Source organism: Podarcis bocagei (genome assembly GCF_964188305.1).
Source record: "Podarcis bocagei genome assembly, chromosome: 7".
Classification (NCBI taxonomy): Eukaryota; Metazoa; Chordata; class Lepidosauria; order Squamata; family Lacertidae; genus Podarcis; species Podarcis bocagei.
Window position 1 is genome coordinate 77582738 of NC_138132.1, and position 17730 is coordinate 77600467.

Sequence of the window (17730 nt, forward strand, 5' to 3'; positions counted from 1 at the left end):
ACCGGGGGGGGGGGTCTGGAGTTGTGAGGGCTCATAATTTTGGAAGGACTTTGAAACATGCTTTTAAATACTTTCTGGATTACAGTGTGGACTGTGGGGAATGGGACTGTGGGGAATGGGCTGATCTGCTGAGGGGAGATGGAGATACTTTTGGATTGGAGTCCTCCCGAGACCTACCCCCAATGAGAAAGGAAAGAAATTAAGAAAAAGATCAACAAAAGACAAAGTAAAGTGCAGGTATAAACAAGAAGAAGATCTGCAGAAGGGACATGGAAAAGACTTAAGAGCCTTGGACATAAGATCACCATGTTGATGGACTAGATGGAATGGATAAGAAGGACTGACAAAACCCGAGACCAGGAAGAAGAGACGTTGGATGAAGATTGGAAGAAAGATTTTAAAAATTTATTTTGAGAATTAGTGTAAAATTAATGAGTATTAGGAAAAATGTTGGAATGAAACTATTGGGCTTTAGTAGAAATTATATAAGGAGTCATGTACAAATAAGTATTAAGTTTCAAGGTTTTTTTATGGTAAGATAAGGTTAAATAAATTAAGGTAAATTGAATGACAGAATATAGTGAAAGAAGGAAAGGATTTGCTGAGTTAATTAATAGGCTAGATCGTCAAGATAAATTATATAACAAAAATTTAAAAAATTCCTTCCAGTAGCACCTTAAAGACCAACTAAGTTAGTTCTTGGTATGAGCTTTCATGTGCATGCACACTTCTTCAGATAAATCTGAAGAAGTGTGCATGCATACGAAAGCTCATACCAAGAACTAACTTAGTTGGTCTTTAAGGTGCTACTGGAAGGAATTTTTTTATTTTGACTATGGCAGACCAACACGGCTACCTATCTATAACAAAAATTGAGAAAGATGGAAAGAATTTGCCGAAACAATTAATTAAATTAGAATACAAAAAGGGAGGTGTGAGGAGGTTGATGAAACAAGTAAATGAAAGATAAAGTTATGGAACATTAGATGTGTGTTTTAATGTTATTGTTTGTTTGTTTTTTGCTGTATTGTTGTATTGTTTTTTATGCTTTTCCTTTTATGTAGTGTATGTTTTGTCAATTTTTTTGTTTTCTTTTTTCTGTAATTCTTAAACTTCTAATAAATATCATTTTTAAAAAAAGAAAGAAAACTTTGCAAAAGCAGTTTCAGTTTTTTTTTAAAAAAAGCATTGCAAAAGCAGCTGCAATTAAAAAAAATCATTCCATCCAATGATCTCAGGGTTGCCAGGAACAGGATTCTTCCGCCACCAAATGGCAGGGTAAACAGGTAAGTTTTCCAATTCCTCCTGAAGATTAATTAGGATGGAAGACTGGCACACCTCACTGTTTACAAGCAATATTAAAAGTATCAACAAAAAACATGTAAAGGCATGTAATTAAAAATATATTTAAAAATAATAAAACTTAAGCCTAGAAAGAGGTTAAAACACATTGCCATCTATGTTTCTGGTTAGGTTGCCTAAAATAAAAATGTTTTCAGTAGATGTCAAAAAGAATACAATCAAGGCACCTGCCTACCTGGTGTCCATACTTAGGGGGCTTTAAACCTGTGTCCAGGCTGTGTGCCATTTAAGCCAGCAGCATCTGGGGGACTCCCTTGACAAAATACTTCTTTCTGCATAAACTTATTGTAGGCCTGGTTTGCACACAATGCTAAGCTACGGTCAATGTTAAGTTGGTTTGTAAACCAACTACAAACCTTGGTTAACAAGTAGCCTTTCACCATTGTTAATATGTCCATTGTTAAGCTACTGGAATGCTGAACTATGGTTTAATTTTAATAATAATAATAATAATAATAATAATAATTATTATTATTATTATTATTATTATTATTATTATTATTATTATTATTATTAATTTATTTATATCCCGCCCTCCCCAGCCAAAGCCGGGCTCAGAGCGGCTAACCACAATAAAAGTAACACCGTTTGCATAAAATCACAATCAATTGATTGAAATGCATTCTAAAACCAATTCATTCTAAAATCAATTCAAAATCAAATTAATGGCAACCATTGGGCTAGAGTTCTGTGAGGATTACCGAAGAAGGGGGTCAGGCTGTGCCTTGGCCAAAAAATCCCTAGCTTAATAAACCATGGTTTGATGTTATGTTCCAACTAGCATCTGTGCAAAAAGATTTCTCGACATACTGTGTTGAAGAGTATTGCTTTAACAGGTCATGGGACCCTACCTGCACCTTGTCACAGATTTACCACCTTTGTGGATGTTCAGCCTGAACTAAACCAGCTCTGGTTTTGGCGCCGAGAATCCTTTGGCCTGGCACGTTAGTCTCATTTTGTGTCGGCCAGGGTGACGCAAGCAAGCTTTGCAAGATCCACCTTCAACTTCTACACATCCATACAGGTTCTGCTTCTTGGGTTGTGTGGTTGTGTCAGACCTCCGTTCTTTTGATAGATGCCACAGATAACAATTTGTTTAATGTTCCATAAGGTGTGTTGAGAGTGCAGTTGCCCAAGCTCTTTTGATCATCCTTGCCAGGTAAGCTCATGGTGATGTTTGTTGATGTTTATTGCTGTTCTAACCCCTCCTATTGTGTAATTTTTTAAAATTTAAAAATGTGGCTCAAAGGGTGAAAATGGAATCTGCATGGAGCTGGAACACAAGCTACCTTAGACCAAATTGTGTATACAGGCCAATATTGTCTACTCTGACCGGCAGCAGTTCTCCAGAGTCTGAAGCGAGAAAATCTTTACTCTCAACTGTGACCTGCAGGGCCACATATCAAGTGCTTGAACAGAGTATAGAAGCAAAATAAGATGCCTTCGGTCAGGGCCATGCTGAGCATGACACATGTTCCCCAACCCTGGGAACCAGAAGCCCCATCCAGGAAGGAGGCTCCCTGTTGCAACTCTGAATGAGTGGCTGCTCTGGCTTTTCTTAAGACAGATTGGAAACGGGTGGGAGAACCTTTGACCCTCCCATCAGCCTCGGTCATGGATAATGGGGCTTGTGGTCCCAGCAGTATTTGGAGGCAGGGGCACAAGTTCCCTATTCCCGCTGCTGTAATATCTGCTAACAAACAGCACTCTTGGCTTTTCAGATCGCCTCCAGAAATGTACCAAGCAGAAAAGGTGCTTAGGAGAGGCAAACTTGTTGGACAGCCTCCTCCCACCGTTCTACGTGCCCTTAATTACCCATTTGAACTAATACCCATTTTGCTAGTGGCCTAATCCTGCCAGTGCTTGAAAGAGATATTTTGTGTGGTAGGCAAAGCTTGTACGTACTCTGTGCTCCCAACAAATAAAAGCTCTCCGTAATCTATGCCAAAAAAAATAAAAGCTGAATTGTCATCTGCATGCAGCTTGCATTTGTAAAGTGATCCTGCTTGCTTGCTTGTTTTACATACTTTATAACTTTTTTTAGTTTAATTCTGCTAGGCGCAGGTATAGCTATCTGATTTATTCAATTGTTTTGGTTACAGTGGTACCTCGGGTTAAGAACTTAATTTGTTCTGGAGGTCCGTTCTTAACCTGAAGCACCACTTTAGCTAATGGGGCCTCCTGCTGCCGCCACACCGCCAGAGCACGATTTCTGTTCTCATCCTGAAGCAAAGTTCTTAACCTGCGGTACTATTTCTGGGTAAGCGGAGTCTGTAACCTGAAGCGTCTGTAACCCAAGGTACCACTGTATATCCTTTTATCCAGCGCTCAAGGTGGCCACGTGCAAACATCTCTCCATTTGCATCCTCACAACAACCCTTTGAGGTAGTTTAGGCTGAGAGATGGTGACTGGCCGAAAGTCACCCAGGGGGCTTCACGGCTGAGTGGGGACTCAAATATGGGTCTCCCAGGTCCAGCACTCTAACCACTGCTCTACACTGGTTCTTTGATGTTAAAGGTGAGCATTTACTCATATTGTGGAAATCATAAGGGCTAAGAAATTGGAGGGTGGTTTTTTTTAAAATCTCCAAATTTAAAAGCAGAGGTTCACAAAGCTCCCTTATGCCCCTAGCATCACATTCCTTCAGGATACAGGGGCAGGGGGAGCAATTTCTCCCCCCCACCCCACTACCTCCAACACACGAAACCATCTCTGGCCCTCAGTGGTAGATGACAGAAAGGCATTATTCACATACAAAATATAGTAATGAAAATGGCAATGAAAAAAAGCCTGCTGTTCTGAAGAGCCTGCCCAAGCCTAGGGCAGGGGAATTAATGTGAATCTTTAATATTTTGACCAAAGTTTGCACTCCCTCTAATCTGAACTTTGCCCCTTTCATTGTCTTCTGTCTCCCCCAGCCAGATATAGAGACATAGGCTGCTGCCTTATGCTAAGTCAGACCACTGGTCCATCTAGCTTAGTATTGTCTGCACTGACTGGCAGCAGCTCTCCAAGACAACAGGTAGGAAGTCTCTCCCAGCCCTACCTGGAGATTCTGGGGGTTGAACCTAGGACCTTCTGCATGCCAAGCAGGTGCTCTCCCACTGAACTATGGCCCTTCCCCATAGCATTTTCTGATGCCAGCTCAGCCTGACTGCTAGGCTGCAAGCACAACTGCAAATGAATGCACCTGCCTGTTTTGAGTTACTTGGGTCAAATTGTATGCCGTGTGTTGGTCCTCTTTGTACAAATGGAGATGCATTTATTTATTTTTAAACGCAAGTAATTATAACAGAAAAGGATGAAGCCGCATTTTTTTTTTGTTCCATGTTTTTATTAATGGCAGTTCTGTTCACTGAAAGGGCTGTCACACAGAAGACGGAGCAAGCTTGTTTTCTCCCACTCCAGAGGGTAGGATTTGAACCAGTGCCTTCAAGTTACAAGAAAGGAGATTCTAATTAACATCAGGAATAACTTTCTGACAGTAAGAGCCGTTGACTGTGGAATGGTCTCCTATGAAATGTGGTGGGTTCTCCTTTAAAGCCCTATGCGGCCTAGGACCCACGTACCTATGGGACCGCCTCTCCTGGTATGCCCCACGGAGGACCTTAAGGTCCGCAAATGACAACATTTTGGAGGTCCCCGGTCGCAAGGTGGTTAGATTGGTCGCAACTAGGACCAGGGCCTTTTCAGTACTGGCCCCGACTTGGTGGAACGCTCTGTCACAAGAGCCTAGGGCCCCGTGGGACTTGACATCTTTCCGCAGGGCCTGCAAGACAGAGCTGTTCCGCCTGGCCTTTGGTTTGGACTCAGTCTGACCCTTATGTTTCCCTCCCCTTATGGTTTTGATGAGGCTGCATTTTAAATTGCATTTTAACCTGTATTTTAAATTGGTCCCCCCCTCCCACCCATTATGTTTCTACTGTAATCTTTTACTGTTGTTAGCTGCCAGGGAGGGTGGGGTATAAATAGAATTATTACTATTATTATTAATCAAAGATTGTTGAGCAGAGGTTGGCTGGCCATCTGACATGTATGATCTAGTTGAGATTCCTGAAATGCAGGGGGCTGGACTAGGTGAAAGGGAACACATTCTCTGCACATGTTCTCTTGGTTATTGCTTTGCATGCCTCAGGCTGGAACCGCTGCTCAGGGGGCAGAGAGCCTGAAGCAAATAGCTGCAGCCCAACATTCATCCTACTCAGAACAGCAGCAGACCCATTGAAATGAATGGGCATGGCTAACTTAGCTCCACTCACTTCAAGGGCTCTACTCTGAGTAGAGCTTGGATGGAAACAACCCTAGGCTCAGCTCCGGGTTCTAATCAAGTTCTGCCGTTTTGCCTTTGTTTCGCGTGCGCTGGGGCAAAAGTTTAAAAGCTTTCCCACAAAGTGAATTGCCAGCGGAGCAGGGAAATAAATTAGTATCCAAGCCATAGAAGTAATGGGTAAAAACTTCTTTTGGACGGAGAGTCAGGATCCTTGGCACTTTGGGGCAAAGCAACGTCATAAAAAGAAGAAATCCATTTAAAAAAGCAAGAGTTTAATTGAAATGATCCTAATTGGAGAGCGATTCTTGCTTCTCCGCAGTCTCTCATCAGCAAATCACAATTCATGGGAGTACAGTATTGGAATTATTTCCTCCCCCTCGCTCCTCTTGACTCTTGGATTTTTGGCTCCGCGCAAGAAAATGGGTCTGTTCGCCAAAACTGGCACAGCGCCAAGGTGCACCCAAGTTCAGGGCAGCGGTGACCTCCCTCTTCGGGGTTCACACGCAGGTCACAAAAAATTGTAGCACATTTCAAAGATCCAACTCCCGTCTCCAATCAAAACAAAAAGAGAATGAACTCAAACATTTGGTCTTACAAAACTGTTGGCGAAACTCCGGTTTGTTTCTTGCCCGCTAAACTTGGGCGCAATTTTGGTTTTCCGAGGGAGACGGAGAAGGAGAGAATTACGCACGGAGCTCCAGGCACGCTTTTGGAGAGGTAAAGAAAGCGCACCGGCAACCTGGAGAAAGGGAGGAGCGGAGCGCATTCAGCGCTTGGTGGATTGGGGGTGGCAACCGGGGGTGGGGGAATGGGACTTTCGAAAGGGCTCAATCCACCGCCACAACCTCTGTCCTTCAGGCAAAAGCTCCATGGAGGAAGCTGCGAGCGCAGGAGCCGTCGAGGCGACCTCGGGGACGAAGAAGGAGCAGCTTGCAGACGGAGAGCGTAACGCTGCCGCGCCGTCTGCGCCTCTCCAAAAGCCCCCGTATTCCTACATCGCTCTGATCACCATGGCCATCCGAGACAGCCCCGGACAGCGTTTGCCCCTGCGCGACATTTACCGGTACATCTCCCAGCGGTTCCCTTACTACAATTTGAGCCAGAAGAGCTGGCAGAACAGCATCCGGCACAACCTCAGCCTCAACGAGTGTTTCCTGAAGGTGTCCCGGGAGGGAACCGGGCGCAAGGGCAACGACTGGATGCTGGATCCGGCCTTCGAAGGCATGTTCGAGCGGGGGAATTACCTGCGCCGGAGGCGCACCCGGAGGCGCTCGCGGGATCCCGCCCCTGCGCCTCCGCCGACGGCGCCTTGTTTCACCTGCCCGGAGACGCCTGCGCCCGCTTACTGCTCTTATCACCCATATCCTCAGAGTCCGCTTCCACCTCCTGCCTATCTTTTGGCCGGATCAGGTGTGGCGCAGCCCTCCCAGCCTTACCCGGTGAGCGGCTGCCTCCCGGCTATGGGGCCCGTCGGCGGCTACGGACCCTACCCCAGATTCCTGCTTCCCGGCGGGGCGGCCCAGCAGCCGCCGAGCCCGGTTGCAGGGGGGCCCGTCGCTCCTTTCCAGTCGCCCCCGGATCTGTCCCTTTTGCGCGGTTGGAATTGGCAAGAGAGGATCTCCTGCGCCCGCACGAACTTCTAAAGAGAGGACGACTTGATTCGGAGCAGCACCTAATGGACAGCCTCGGTTGTGACTCAAGGTTCTAGTCCTGCTTAAGGAAACTACTCGCTACCTCTTAAGGTCTCAGCTCTTGGGGGGGACGGGCAGGATTAGGGGTGGAGAAGCAACGGGGCACGATTATTTCAAATCTGAGAAGAGAGCTGCCGACATATTTACACCAGGTCTGCTTCAGTGGTTTTCAACCACACCTGGTGTAATGCGGGGCGGGGACGTAGTTACTGATTTCTGCAGCTGAATGTTTTGTTGAAAGCGCAGGAGCAGGTAACTGGTCAGCTGGCAACTGTGCTTGGACTCAGTTTGCCAAACCTGGAAAGGATATTTTGATGAGGAACTGGGCAATCTTCTTTTAGAAGAAAGCCTTGGTGAGAAATATCAGGTCCCTTCCCCTCCACAACCACCCCCGGGGAAAACCCAGCCATTTTTATTTTTATTTTATTGGCTGGGTTTTGAGGGAGGTTGGGAGGAGTTCCCAAGGCAGTTGCCAACTTTTCAACCAGTCCCTGCTGCTTGTGCCTCAAAGAATGGTCTGATCTGCAGGGATTAGAAGATGCAGGGTGCTTTTTTCCTCCTCTATGAACAAACTCATTTGCCAGTACCTGGCAATCAGGCTGCTCTTCAAGGCACAGCACTGGGGACAGGCTGAAAAGTTGGCAACTCTTGTCTAGAGGAGGTTAAAAATCTCCCCTGTCGAATTGAAAGTAACAAAATTGATGTTTCCATTACAGTGATTGTTTTCTTTTAAAAAAAAAAAGCTGCCCAACAGATAGATGGTCTGTAAAGTGCCTGTTGCAGAGCTGCAACTTTGTAAGTTCACCTGTTGACTTACAGCTTTTTTAATTGCTCCTTAGATGCAAGCGAGCTACAAGTGTGGCAGGCAGGCAGAAATGGCCATTATATTAAGTATAGTTTGGAAGTAAGTTCCATTTAGCGTTTTGGGACTTGCTTCCTAAGTAAGTGGCTCACCTAGACATGGTCATTGTCATTGGTAATCAGCTGGAAGTTGTTACAGGTGAAATGTTGCATTTAAAATTGGTGTCAAGCACTGCTCGGTGCTCGGGGCCAAAGTACCACCCAGTTTGACTAAAGTGTGGAGATTTTTAGCTGTGAAACAGAAGAGGGGTCTTGTTTTTTTGTTTCTGGTTGGGAGTTGTGTAATGATTTCAAGTGTTCGAATTAGCTGTTTCCAAAGGCAGCGTAAATAGCCTGGCAGTGGAAATTGACAAGATATTGCACGTGTTTGAAATGTTTGGGAGGAGAAATAGTGAAACTCCTCCCTTGGTCACTTTTCAAGTAGGATACTCCAGATTTAGTTCGTTACACACACCCACTCCAGGGAAGTTCTGTTAACTTGAATAAAATTACTTTAGAGTAAAAAAAAAAAATTGGATTAAAAAGTGTCTGTGGTTCCTATATCCTAACATTGGCTCTCTTTACTTCCACAAAGAATGGTAACCACATTCCCCCCTAAAATAACTGATTTCTAGCAAATGTTTAATCTACTCAGAGTAGAGCCATTGAAATTAATTTCAATATGTTTACTCTGAGTAGCACCTAAAATCTGCCAAGAGTATTCACTTATTTTAGGTGTGGCGGGGACCAGCATTTGGAAGTTTAGATTCTTAGTTTGAAAGGGATTATTATTATTATTATTATTATTATTATTATTATTATTATTATTATTTTATTATAAGGCATGTGTCATTTGTGGCTTTGAGGGATGATTGAAGTGTCTTCTCTCCCCCTCCCCCATTTTGTGCCGGGGTTCCTGGGTCATTGGTGAGTAGAAAGCATTTCACCTGGTTACATTTAGGACTTACTGATCCTTGCTGCAATGTTGGAAAGTGAAGGACAGAGCCTAAAGAACTGATTTCTCCAGTCTGGACATGTCTGAAAATTGCAAGGCAAGGGAGACTAATTTGCTTTTGAAAAAGGGGTTGCCAACATCTTGTGCTGGCTCCTGCTCCTCTACCTTTAACAAAAGGTTGAACCTGCAAACATTGTCTTGGTGGGATCATGATAATCTCCATCCTGTTATAAAAAGGCCCCCTTTGCTTATTTCTGCAGCTCAGATTGTTGAATTAATTCTGCCTGTAAAACTAAATTGTGCAAAAGTTAAAAAAGTTGTTTTATGTCACTTCCTGTGTTTAAAACAGTATTTGAAATGCAACAAGTGTTGTAAATAATATTTTCCTGGGAAGAATTAAGTGTTTGTTGGAGTAGGGATGTGAATGGACCTCCCTTTTGTGTTTAAGTTTTCTGGTTTGGTTTCACTGGAACTATTGGTTTTTTAATGGTTACTGGACAATAAATGTTTTTTATAGCAAGTGATGTCCTTTTAATGCAGGGCTGGGCTGCTATTTTTCTGTCTGAGGGCCACATTCCATCGGAGGAAATTACTTGAGGGCCACTTGCCAGTAGGGGGGTGGAGCCTGATTGCACTGAGTTAACCAACCGGGAACAAATATTAAGCTGCTTCAGTTTTCACCATTGCCACCTCAGATCAGAACTCCCGCACTGGGTTTTGATGGGCTTACTCTTAATTGAGACAGCTTTGAAACTGGTTCCCATTTCTGGTATCAAAGAGCCCATGTACTGAGCAACTGGGAATAGCAAGTAGAACCATCTTCCTGGATTCTCCATTCCATTCCTGAGTTCCCCCTTGTCCTTCCCCTCTGTTAGCATTCTCTACCCATTTAGCATAGATTCATGGAATTGTAAGCATCTTAAAAAGCAGAGACATCACCTTGCCAACAAAGCTCCATGTAGTTAAAGCTATGGTTTTCCCAGTAGTGATGTATGGAAGTGAGAGCTGGACCATAAAGAAGGCTGATTGCCAAAGAATTGATGCTTTTGAATTATGGTGTTGGAGGAGACTCTTGAGAGTCCCATGGACTGCAAGAAGATCAAACCTATCCATTCTGTAGGAAATCAGCCCTGAGTGCTCACTGGAAGGACAGATCCTGAAGCTGAGGCTCCAACACTTTGGCCACCTCATGAGAAGAGAAGACTCCCTGGAAAAGACCCTGATGTTGGGAAAGATGGAGGGCACAAGGAGAAGGGGACGACAGAGGACGAGATGGTTGGACAGTGTTCTCGAAGCTACAAACATGAGTCTGACCAAACTGCGGGAGGCAGTGGAAGACAGAAGTGCCTGGCGTGCTCTGGTCCATGGCATCACGAAGAGTCGGACATGACTAAACAACAACATTATTATTATTATTATTATTATAAATCAAGTAATTACCTGCCCTTCCCCATTGACTGATTTCTGCAAGGTATTCAAGGTAGCGTACATGGTTCTCCTCATGTAATCCTCACAACAACCCTGGGAGGTAGGTTCAGCTGAGAGGCAGTGTCTCCCCCAAGGTCATTTAGTGAGTTTTCTGGATGTGAGTGGGGTCTGAGCCATGGTATTCCAGGTCCTAGTCCGAGACTACTCTACAACGAATTAAAATTCAATATTTAAAATATTTAAAGCAAATCATTGTCACACGGATTAGGGTGGGTTCTGAAAAAGATATCAGTTCACTGTTAGGAACGCTACCCCCTTTGAGAACCCCTACATTAATGTATCTTTGCTCATTTTGCCTTCTGTCGCCACCGGGTGGCGCCAACGAATCACCCAGGGTTGGATTCCTAAATCAAAGCCATTTATTCCTCCTTGTGGTCAGTCTCCCGTGAAACATTGGCCACTTGGAAATTGTCACATCCGTGCCACGCCGGCCCCCCCAATAGCTCCTGGAAGCTATACCCTGCAAGGCAGCGGAACTTTGGGATCAAGAGTTTTCCCTCCTGGCTGCCTTCCTAGGTTGACAAGCCCCACCTGCCCCTCAATTGCAGAAATCACCTTCTTGACCGTTGGACCCACTATTGGTCTCATCTACTCAATCCATTGCAGCCTGTCTTTGCATGCGCCTTTGGAGAGGGAAAAAATCCCAGTGTGTGTCTGATCTGAGATCAAGCTATTTCACTACACTCAAGTTGTAGTTCTTGGGCAATGAATTTGTGCGTGTGTGGATCAGCTCACATGAACACTTTTGCAAAGGCCTTTAAATCACAATAGTTGCACCACATATTCTTTCATTGCATAGATGACCCTTTGGGTCCCTTCCAAATCTACAGTTCTATTATTCTCTCCATTCCAAGTGCAATTTGCTTCCAGTGCCAGAGAACTTGTGCATTAAAGCACATTTCCCCTCCTCCAATGAGTCATAGGAACTATATAGCGTGCCCTTCAAAGCATTTGTGTTCCCAGCATCCTTAGCAAACTACAGTTCCCAAGATCCTGGTGTGCGTGTGCTTTAAATGTATGATGTGCATGTACTTATTTAACCAAGGTTAAATTAAATGTAAGGAAATTAAATATAAGAAGGGCTGTCACATGGGAAATGGTGCAAAGATGTTTTCTGCTGCTCCAGAGGGTAGGATTTGAATAAGAGTTTAGGAGATTCTGGATGGCCATCTGTCAGGAGTTCTTTAGCAGAGATTCCTACATTGCAGGGGGTTGGACTAGATGACCCTTGGATCCCTTCCAACTCTATACAGTGGTACCTCGGGTTACATACACTTCAGGTTACATATGCTACAGGTTACAGACTCTGCTAACCCAGAAATAGTACCTCAGGTTAAGAACTTTGCTTCAGGATGAGAACAGAAATTGTGCTCCGGTGGCGCGGCGGCAGCAGGAGGCCCCATTAGCTAAAGTGGTGCATCAGGTTAAGAACAGTTTCAGGTTAAGAACGGACCTCCGGAACAAATTAAGTACTTAACCCAAGGTACCACTGTAATTCTATATTAAAGAAATACATTGATTGGCCAACCCAATTTTTACAAGTAGTGGGCAAGTTTTGGCGTTCTTCAAAAGTCTTCATCAGGCATGGTGTTAGAGGAAGAAAAATGGACTAATGTTGGGGACATGGATAGCATCAAGTATACAATTGCATTGACTCCTCATCCTTTGCACTCCCACCGGTTTGAAGGTTTGAAGCCGAGTGGTGCTGTGGGTTAAACCACAGAGCCTAGGACTTGCTGATCAGAAGGTCAGCAGTTCGAATCCCCGCGATGGGATGAGCTCCCGTTGCTCAGTCCCTGCTCCTGCCAACCTAGCAGTTCGAAAGCACGTCAAAGTGCAAGTAGATAAATAAGTACCACTCTGGCGAGAAGGTAAACGGCGTTTCCATGCTCTGCTCTGGTTCGCCAGAAGCGGCTCAGTCATGCTGACCACATGACCCGGAAGCTGTACGCCAGCTCCCTCGGCCAATAAAGCGAGATGAGCACCGCAACTCCAGAGTCGGCGACAACTGGACCTAATGGTCAGGGGTCCCTTTACCTTTCCTTTTACCTTTACATGTGATGCTGGTCACAATCCGTAGGTCTCCTGCAGCATCTTGATAAATGTTGCTGTTTGTCACACAATAGGTTGTTCAGCACCAGGGAAATGCGCATCAGGTGAACAAATGTGATTTGGAACGCAGTGTGGCGTGAAATGACTTCACTGCTCATACAGTCACAAAGTGGTCCATAGCTTAAGAAATGAAAGTTTCTTAGATTTGCAAATGAATCCCAAGAGGTTGGGGACTCCTGGTCTATGCCTTATTTTCACTCAATTTCCCGTGTGTTTTCAGCCTTTACGTCTAGCAATTGTTTTCATTATTTTTTTTTTAATTTGCGGACTAGCAACCTTTTAAAAAAAAGTTTCTTATATTTTTAAAAGCTGAGATTCTCACACCATTGTGATTGCCAGCTGATAAGTAGCATAACACCTCACTGCATTCCAAGCCGCTAATGCGTACATAGGGAGCCAGTGTGGAGTAATGGTTTGAGTCGTAGACTAAGACCTCGGGAGTCCTGGGTTCAAATCACCACTCAGCCATGAAACTCGCTGGGTGACTTTGTCCCAGTCACCGTATCTCAGCCTAACCTACCTCACAAGGTTGTTGTCAGGATAAATTGGAGAGGGAGAGAAGTGTGTTTGCCACCTTGAATTCTTTGGGGGAAAGTTGGGATATACCATATTTTTCGCCCTATAGGACGCACTTTCCCCCCTCCCAAAATGAAGGGGAAATCTGGGTGCGTCCTATGGGGCGAATGCAGGCTTTCGCTGAAGCTTGGAGAGCGAGAGGGGTCGGTGCGCACCCACCCCTCTCGCTCTCCAGGCTTCAGGAAGCTATCAGCAAGCCTGGGGAGCCCGCGGGAGTTCCCGCAGGGCTCCCTAGGCTGCGGATAGCAGCCTGTCACCCGGCGCCCTGTCACCCTGAAGCAGAGCGTCCCGTGCTTCGGGCAGACATTGGGCAGCCCCACATGCTCGGGGGAAAGCGGGGAGATGCAGCACCGCCATCCCGCTGTTCCCCGACCTGGTTTGGATCCCCCAACTTGGTTTTTTTTTGGGGGGGGGAAATAAAGGGGGGGGGAATTTTACTTTATTTCCCCCCAAAAAAACTAGGTGCGTCCTATGGGCTGGTGCATCCTATGGGACGAAAAATATGGTAAGTGTGATAATAAAAAATGAAATAAAATAGCCCATGAAGCAAAAGTTTATTAGGTTAGTTGCTGGGTAGCTCATTTGGTAGAGCAGGAGTCTCTTAATCTCATGGTTGTGAGTTTGAGCCGCACGTTCGGCAAAGGATTCCTGCATTGATGGGGGTTGGACTATATGACCTGGGTGGTCCCTTGCCTACTCTACAATTCTATGATTCCAGATATGTCCCCTGCCCACAAAAAAAGGTTGGGGACTACTTTCTTTAAGTAGTGCATTTTCAGCCCTGAGGACTTGCAATTTATTTTTTTAATGTTTTTTTTTAATGCCTTGAGGACTAGCAACCTTTTCTCTTTGTAAGAAATGGCTGAGATTCTCAGAGCGTTGCGATTGCTGGGTGATTGCATAGCATGATATGAGGAGTGTGGGGAGGTACATGCACACCATGTAGCCCTGACCTCAAAGGCCCTGTGGCACCCGCTTTGACTTGTTTATCATGCTGAAAACTCAGAACAAAACCCTGAAACCTCGTTTCCTCTCAAGCTGCTGGTTTCCCTCTCTTTTGGGGTTTCTTTGGCGGACTGTTTCCCAGCAGGGCTGGTTAATTTCTCTCTCCACCGGCCCCCAGAGGCTTGCGGTAATATGTGGGGAGGGGGAGATGCTATTTTTTCTCTCTCTTCCTCACTTGTCTGACTTCCTTTTAGTTTTATTTTATACTTCTAAAAAGGAGGGGGGGGCGGACTCATCAGCTCTGTCTCTCCAAATCGACAAGAAGGCAGAGCAAAGCAGAGATAAAGGCAGCTCTCTCCGCTATACCCAGGCTGATCAGTTGCAAAGGAAGTGGGTGGGCGAAGATGTCTTCCTCTCACCAGGCCTGCAGGAGAATTTGCGTCTGAACATTTCCCCTTGCGCATCAGGATTCAAGTGCCCCCCCCCCCCGGCTCAACTGGTTATTTTGCATCCACTTAGCCAAGGTTCCTTATTTGCCTCTTCGCTTCTTAACTTCAATTTCCTCCTTGACAGAAAAGCGTGCCACTACCTTGTAGCAGGCAGAGGTTCACCTGGTAAAGCGTCTGCTCCATAGGGATAGCCACACACCTGCTGTCCTCAGGCCACACTCGTCACTGACTTTTCTTTGCCTGGCTGGAATATGTCCAAGATTGTCTCTTGCTGGCCTGGATGGAGGGTGGGAAGGGGCAGATTCTTCTCTGGTCAGCTGTGCACCAGGTTGAGAAAATTGTCTGTGGTGGGGGTGGGGGGTGGGTGGGCAGGGGTTCCAGCGACCTTTGGTGAGGAAGCTCAGGCAGGTCCTAATTCCAAACCTTCCAACTTTTCTCCAGTGAAAATAGGGATGTCCTACTCCATAATAATAAATTTATTATTATTACAATAGTACCTCGGGTTACATACGCTTCAGGTTACATACGCTTCAGGTTACAGACTCCGCTAACCCATAAATATTGCTTCAGGTTAAGAACTTTGCTTCAGGATGAGAACAGAAATCGTGTTCTGGCGGTGCGGCGGCAGCAGGAGGCCCCATTAGCTAAAGTGATGCTTCAGGTTAAGAACAGTTTCAGGTTAAGTACAGACCTCCGGAACGAATTAAGTACTTAACCCGAGGTACCACTGTATTATTATTATTATTTATTTATTTATTTATTTATTTATTTATACCCCACCCATCCGACTGGGTTCCCCCAGCCGCTCTGAGTGGCTTCCAACACATATGAAAACATAATAAAACTATACAGGGCTACATTCAGATGTCTTCTAAAGGTTATATTGTTATTTATTTGCTTGGTTTCGGCGTCACCTAACTCCATACTGTCTAATATTTTTCCGATGAAAATAGGGACGTCCTAAGGAAAAGTGGGACATTCCAGCGTCAAATCAGAAACTGCGATGGCTTCTATAATTACGGGACTGTCCCTGGAAAATAGGGACACTTGGAGGGAGTGTAATTGTGACCCCCTAGGCCTCTGGTAAACCTTCCTGTGGTTCTCTCACCTCTCCTCTCAGGACCCTTGCTTGCATGCTTTTGAGTGGCTGGCAGGTGCCCTTTTGAACAATAGTAACACCTCTTGCTTTCCTAGGTGGATGTGCATAAAAACAAACAAATGCAACCCTCTGATAGTTGCAGGTCTGACCCCTACTGCACTGACCTAAAGATCACATCATTTGCACCAGCCACTTTTGAATGTGAGGGAATGTGGCTCTTGGATGGAAGAAAAAGGTCCCCCCCCCCGGCCCACTTTTAGGCTGTACGCACACTGTTAACTTTAGATGATATTTGGAGCACATTCTTTCCCTCAAAGAATTCTGGGAACTGTAGTTTATGGGTAACGTGAAATTGGAACTCTTTCTCAGACGGAACTTGCCGGAACCTCTCAGGTGGGCGCCATTGCCATTCTAAGAGAACAAGGAAGGTGTTCCTAGTGATCCCTGGCACCTCTTTTTCTATAAAAATAACACTGGGTCAAACTACATTGCCCAAAATTCTTAGAGAGAGAGAAGGGTGTGCTTTAAAAATCACTTTAGAAGAATCCCAGCATGCAGGTGTGAATAGCTCAACAACTGGCAGGTCAATATATTCTGTTGCCTGAGGCCAACAAACCCTGACAAGTGCATAGAAAACCCCACAAGAATCTCTCCCTGGCTATAAAAGTGCAATAATAATGAACTAAATCTTTTGCTGCCCTCTCACGACATCCCAAATCAGCTGCCTGAGGTGGCTGCCTCACCCTGGCTAATGAGAAGGCCGGCCCTGTTGACCATAGTCTATACTCACTTTGGATTAGCCTCTTTCCTTGGTCATCCCTTACAACCATTGGAAATATAACTGAAAAAAATGAGTTTGGTTAAAATTCTGGATCATTGGAAATCTCACTTAATGGTGCATTCCTGATTGTGTCTACTCAGAAGCAAGTGCTGCTGAATTCAGTGAGGCTTACTCCGGCCCCAGGTAAGTAGGGATATTGCTGCACCCTAAACTTGTAACTGAGAGCTTTATTCATTTGTAAAGCACTAACCTCACACCAGGCATTGATTATTATAAAAAATGAAGCAAACAAAAATCAAAAGGCAGTTTTTAAATACAATGGTACCTCGGGTTACATACGCTTCAGGTTACATACGCTTCAGGATACAGACTCCGCTAACCCAAAAATATTACCTTGGGTTAAGAACTTTGCTTCAGGATGAGAACAGAAATCGTGCTCCGGCGGCACGGCAGCAGCGGGAGGCCCCATTAGCTAAAGTGGTGCTTCAGGTTAAGAACAGTTTCAGGTTAAGAACGGACCTCCGGAACGAATTAAGTACTTAACCCAAGATACCACTGTAGTGGTTAAAATCAGTGCAATTTTAACATGTTGGTCCACTGTGAAAAGCTTATCCTTGATCTCAGGAACCATTCTGCAAAATTTGATTAAAAGTTTGGTAAAAAATGTTACCAAAATTTGGTAAAAATCAGTGCGTTTGAAGGGGGTAGTCCGCCATCTTTGTTCAAAATGGCGTCCAACTGATCTAAACATAGACAAAAACCGGCTCCTTCATCTCAGCAACCATCGTGCAAAATTGGGCTGTGATAAGAGGTGACAAAATGCATAGGAAACAGACAAACCACTTTCCAAAATACATAGTAATGTAGTAGAAATATAGTAGCAGAATCTTCTGCTTTTTAGTCAGCAACAGCAGCCGCATCTAAACTACCTGAGCTGCAATATTGTGACTAGTCTGTCTGGACGTCTGGTTTTTGGTAAGGAAATTGTTTGAGGTTAATGTTTCTCGACCTGTAGGGAAATCCAGCATTTTTGTAAAGCTAATGTGGTCCCCCCCCCCCTTTGTAGATTTACATTCTTGTTTTCCGGAGCAAACCTCTTGTTTGTTAGTTATCTGTTTTGCTGTGGATTATTTCAAAACTCTAGCTTTTCAGAACGCCACT

At 44.9% G+C, this 17730-nt stretch overlaps 1 long non-coding RNA gene across 1 annotated transcript; it reads right to left on the bottom strand.

Moving 5' to 3' along the window:
• Nucleotides 1–10587: 10587 nt before the first annotated feature.
• On the bottom strand, nucleotides 10588–16733 carry LOC308591197. The gene is made up of 3 exons (XR_014010050.1): nucleotides 16579–16733; nucleotides 12657–12839; nucleotides 10588–10753 (listed from the first exon to the last, which is right to left on the bottom strand). It is a non-coding gene; the product is annotated as an uncharacterized lncRNA (long non-coding RNA).
• Nucleotides 16734–17730: the final 997 nt, after the last annotated feature.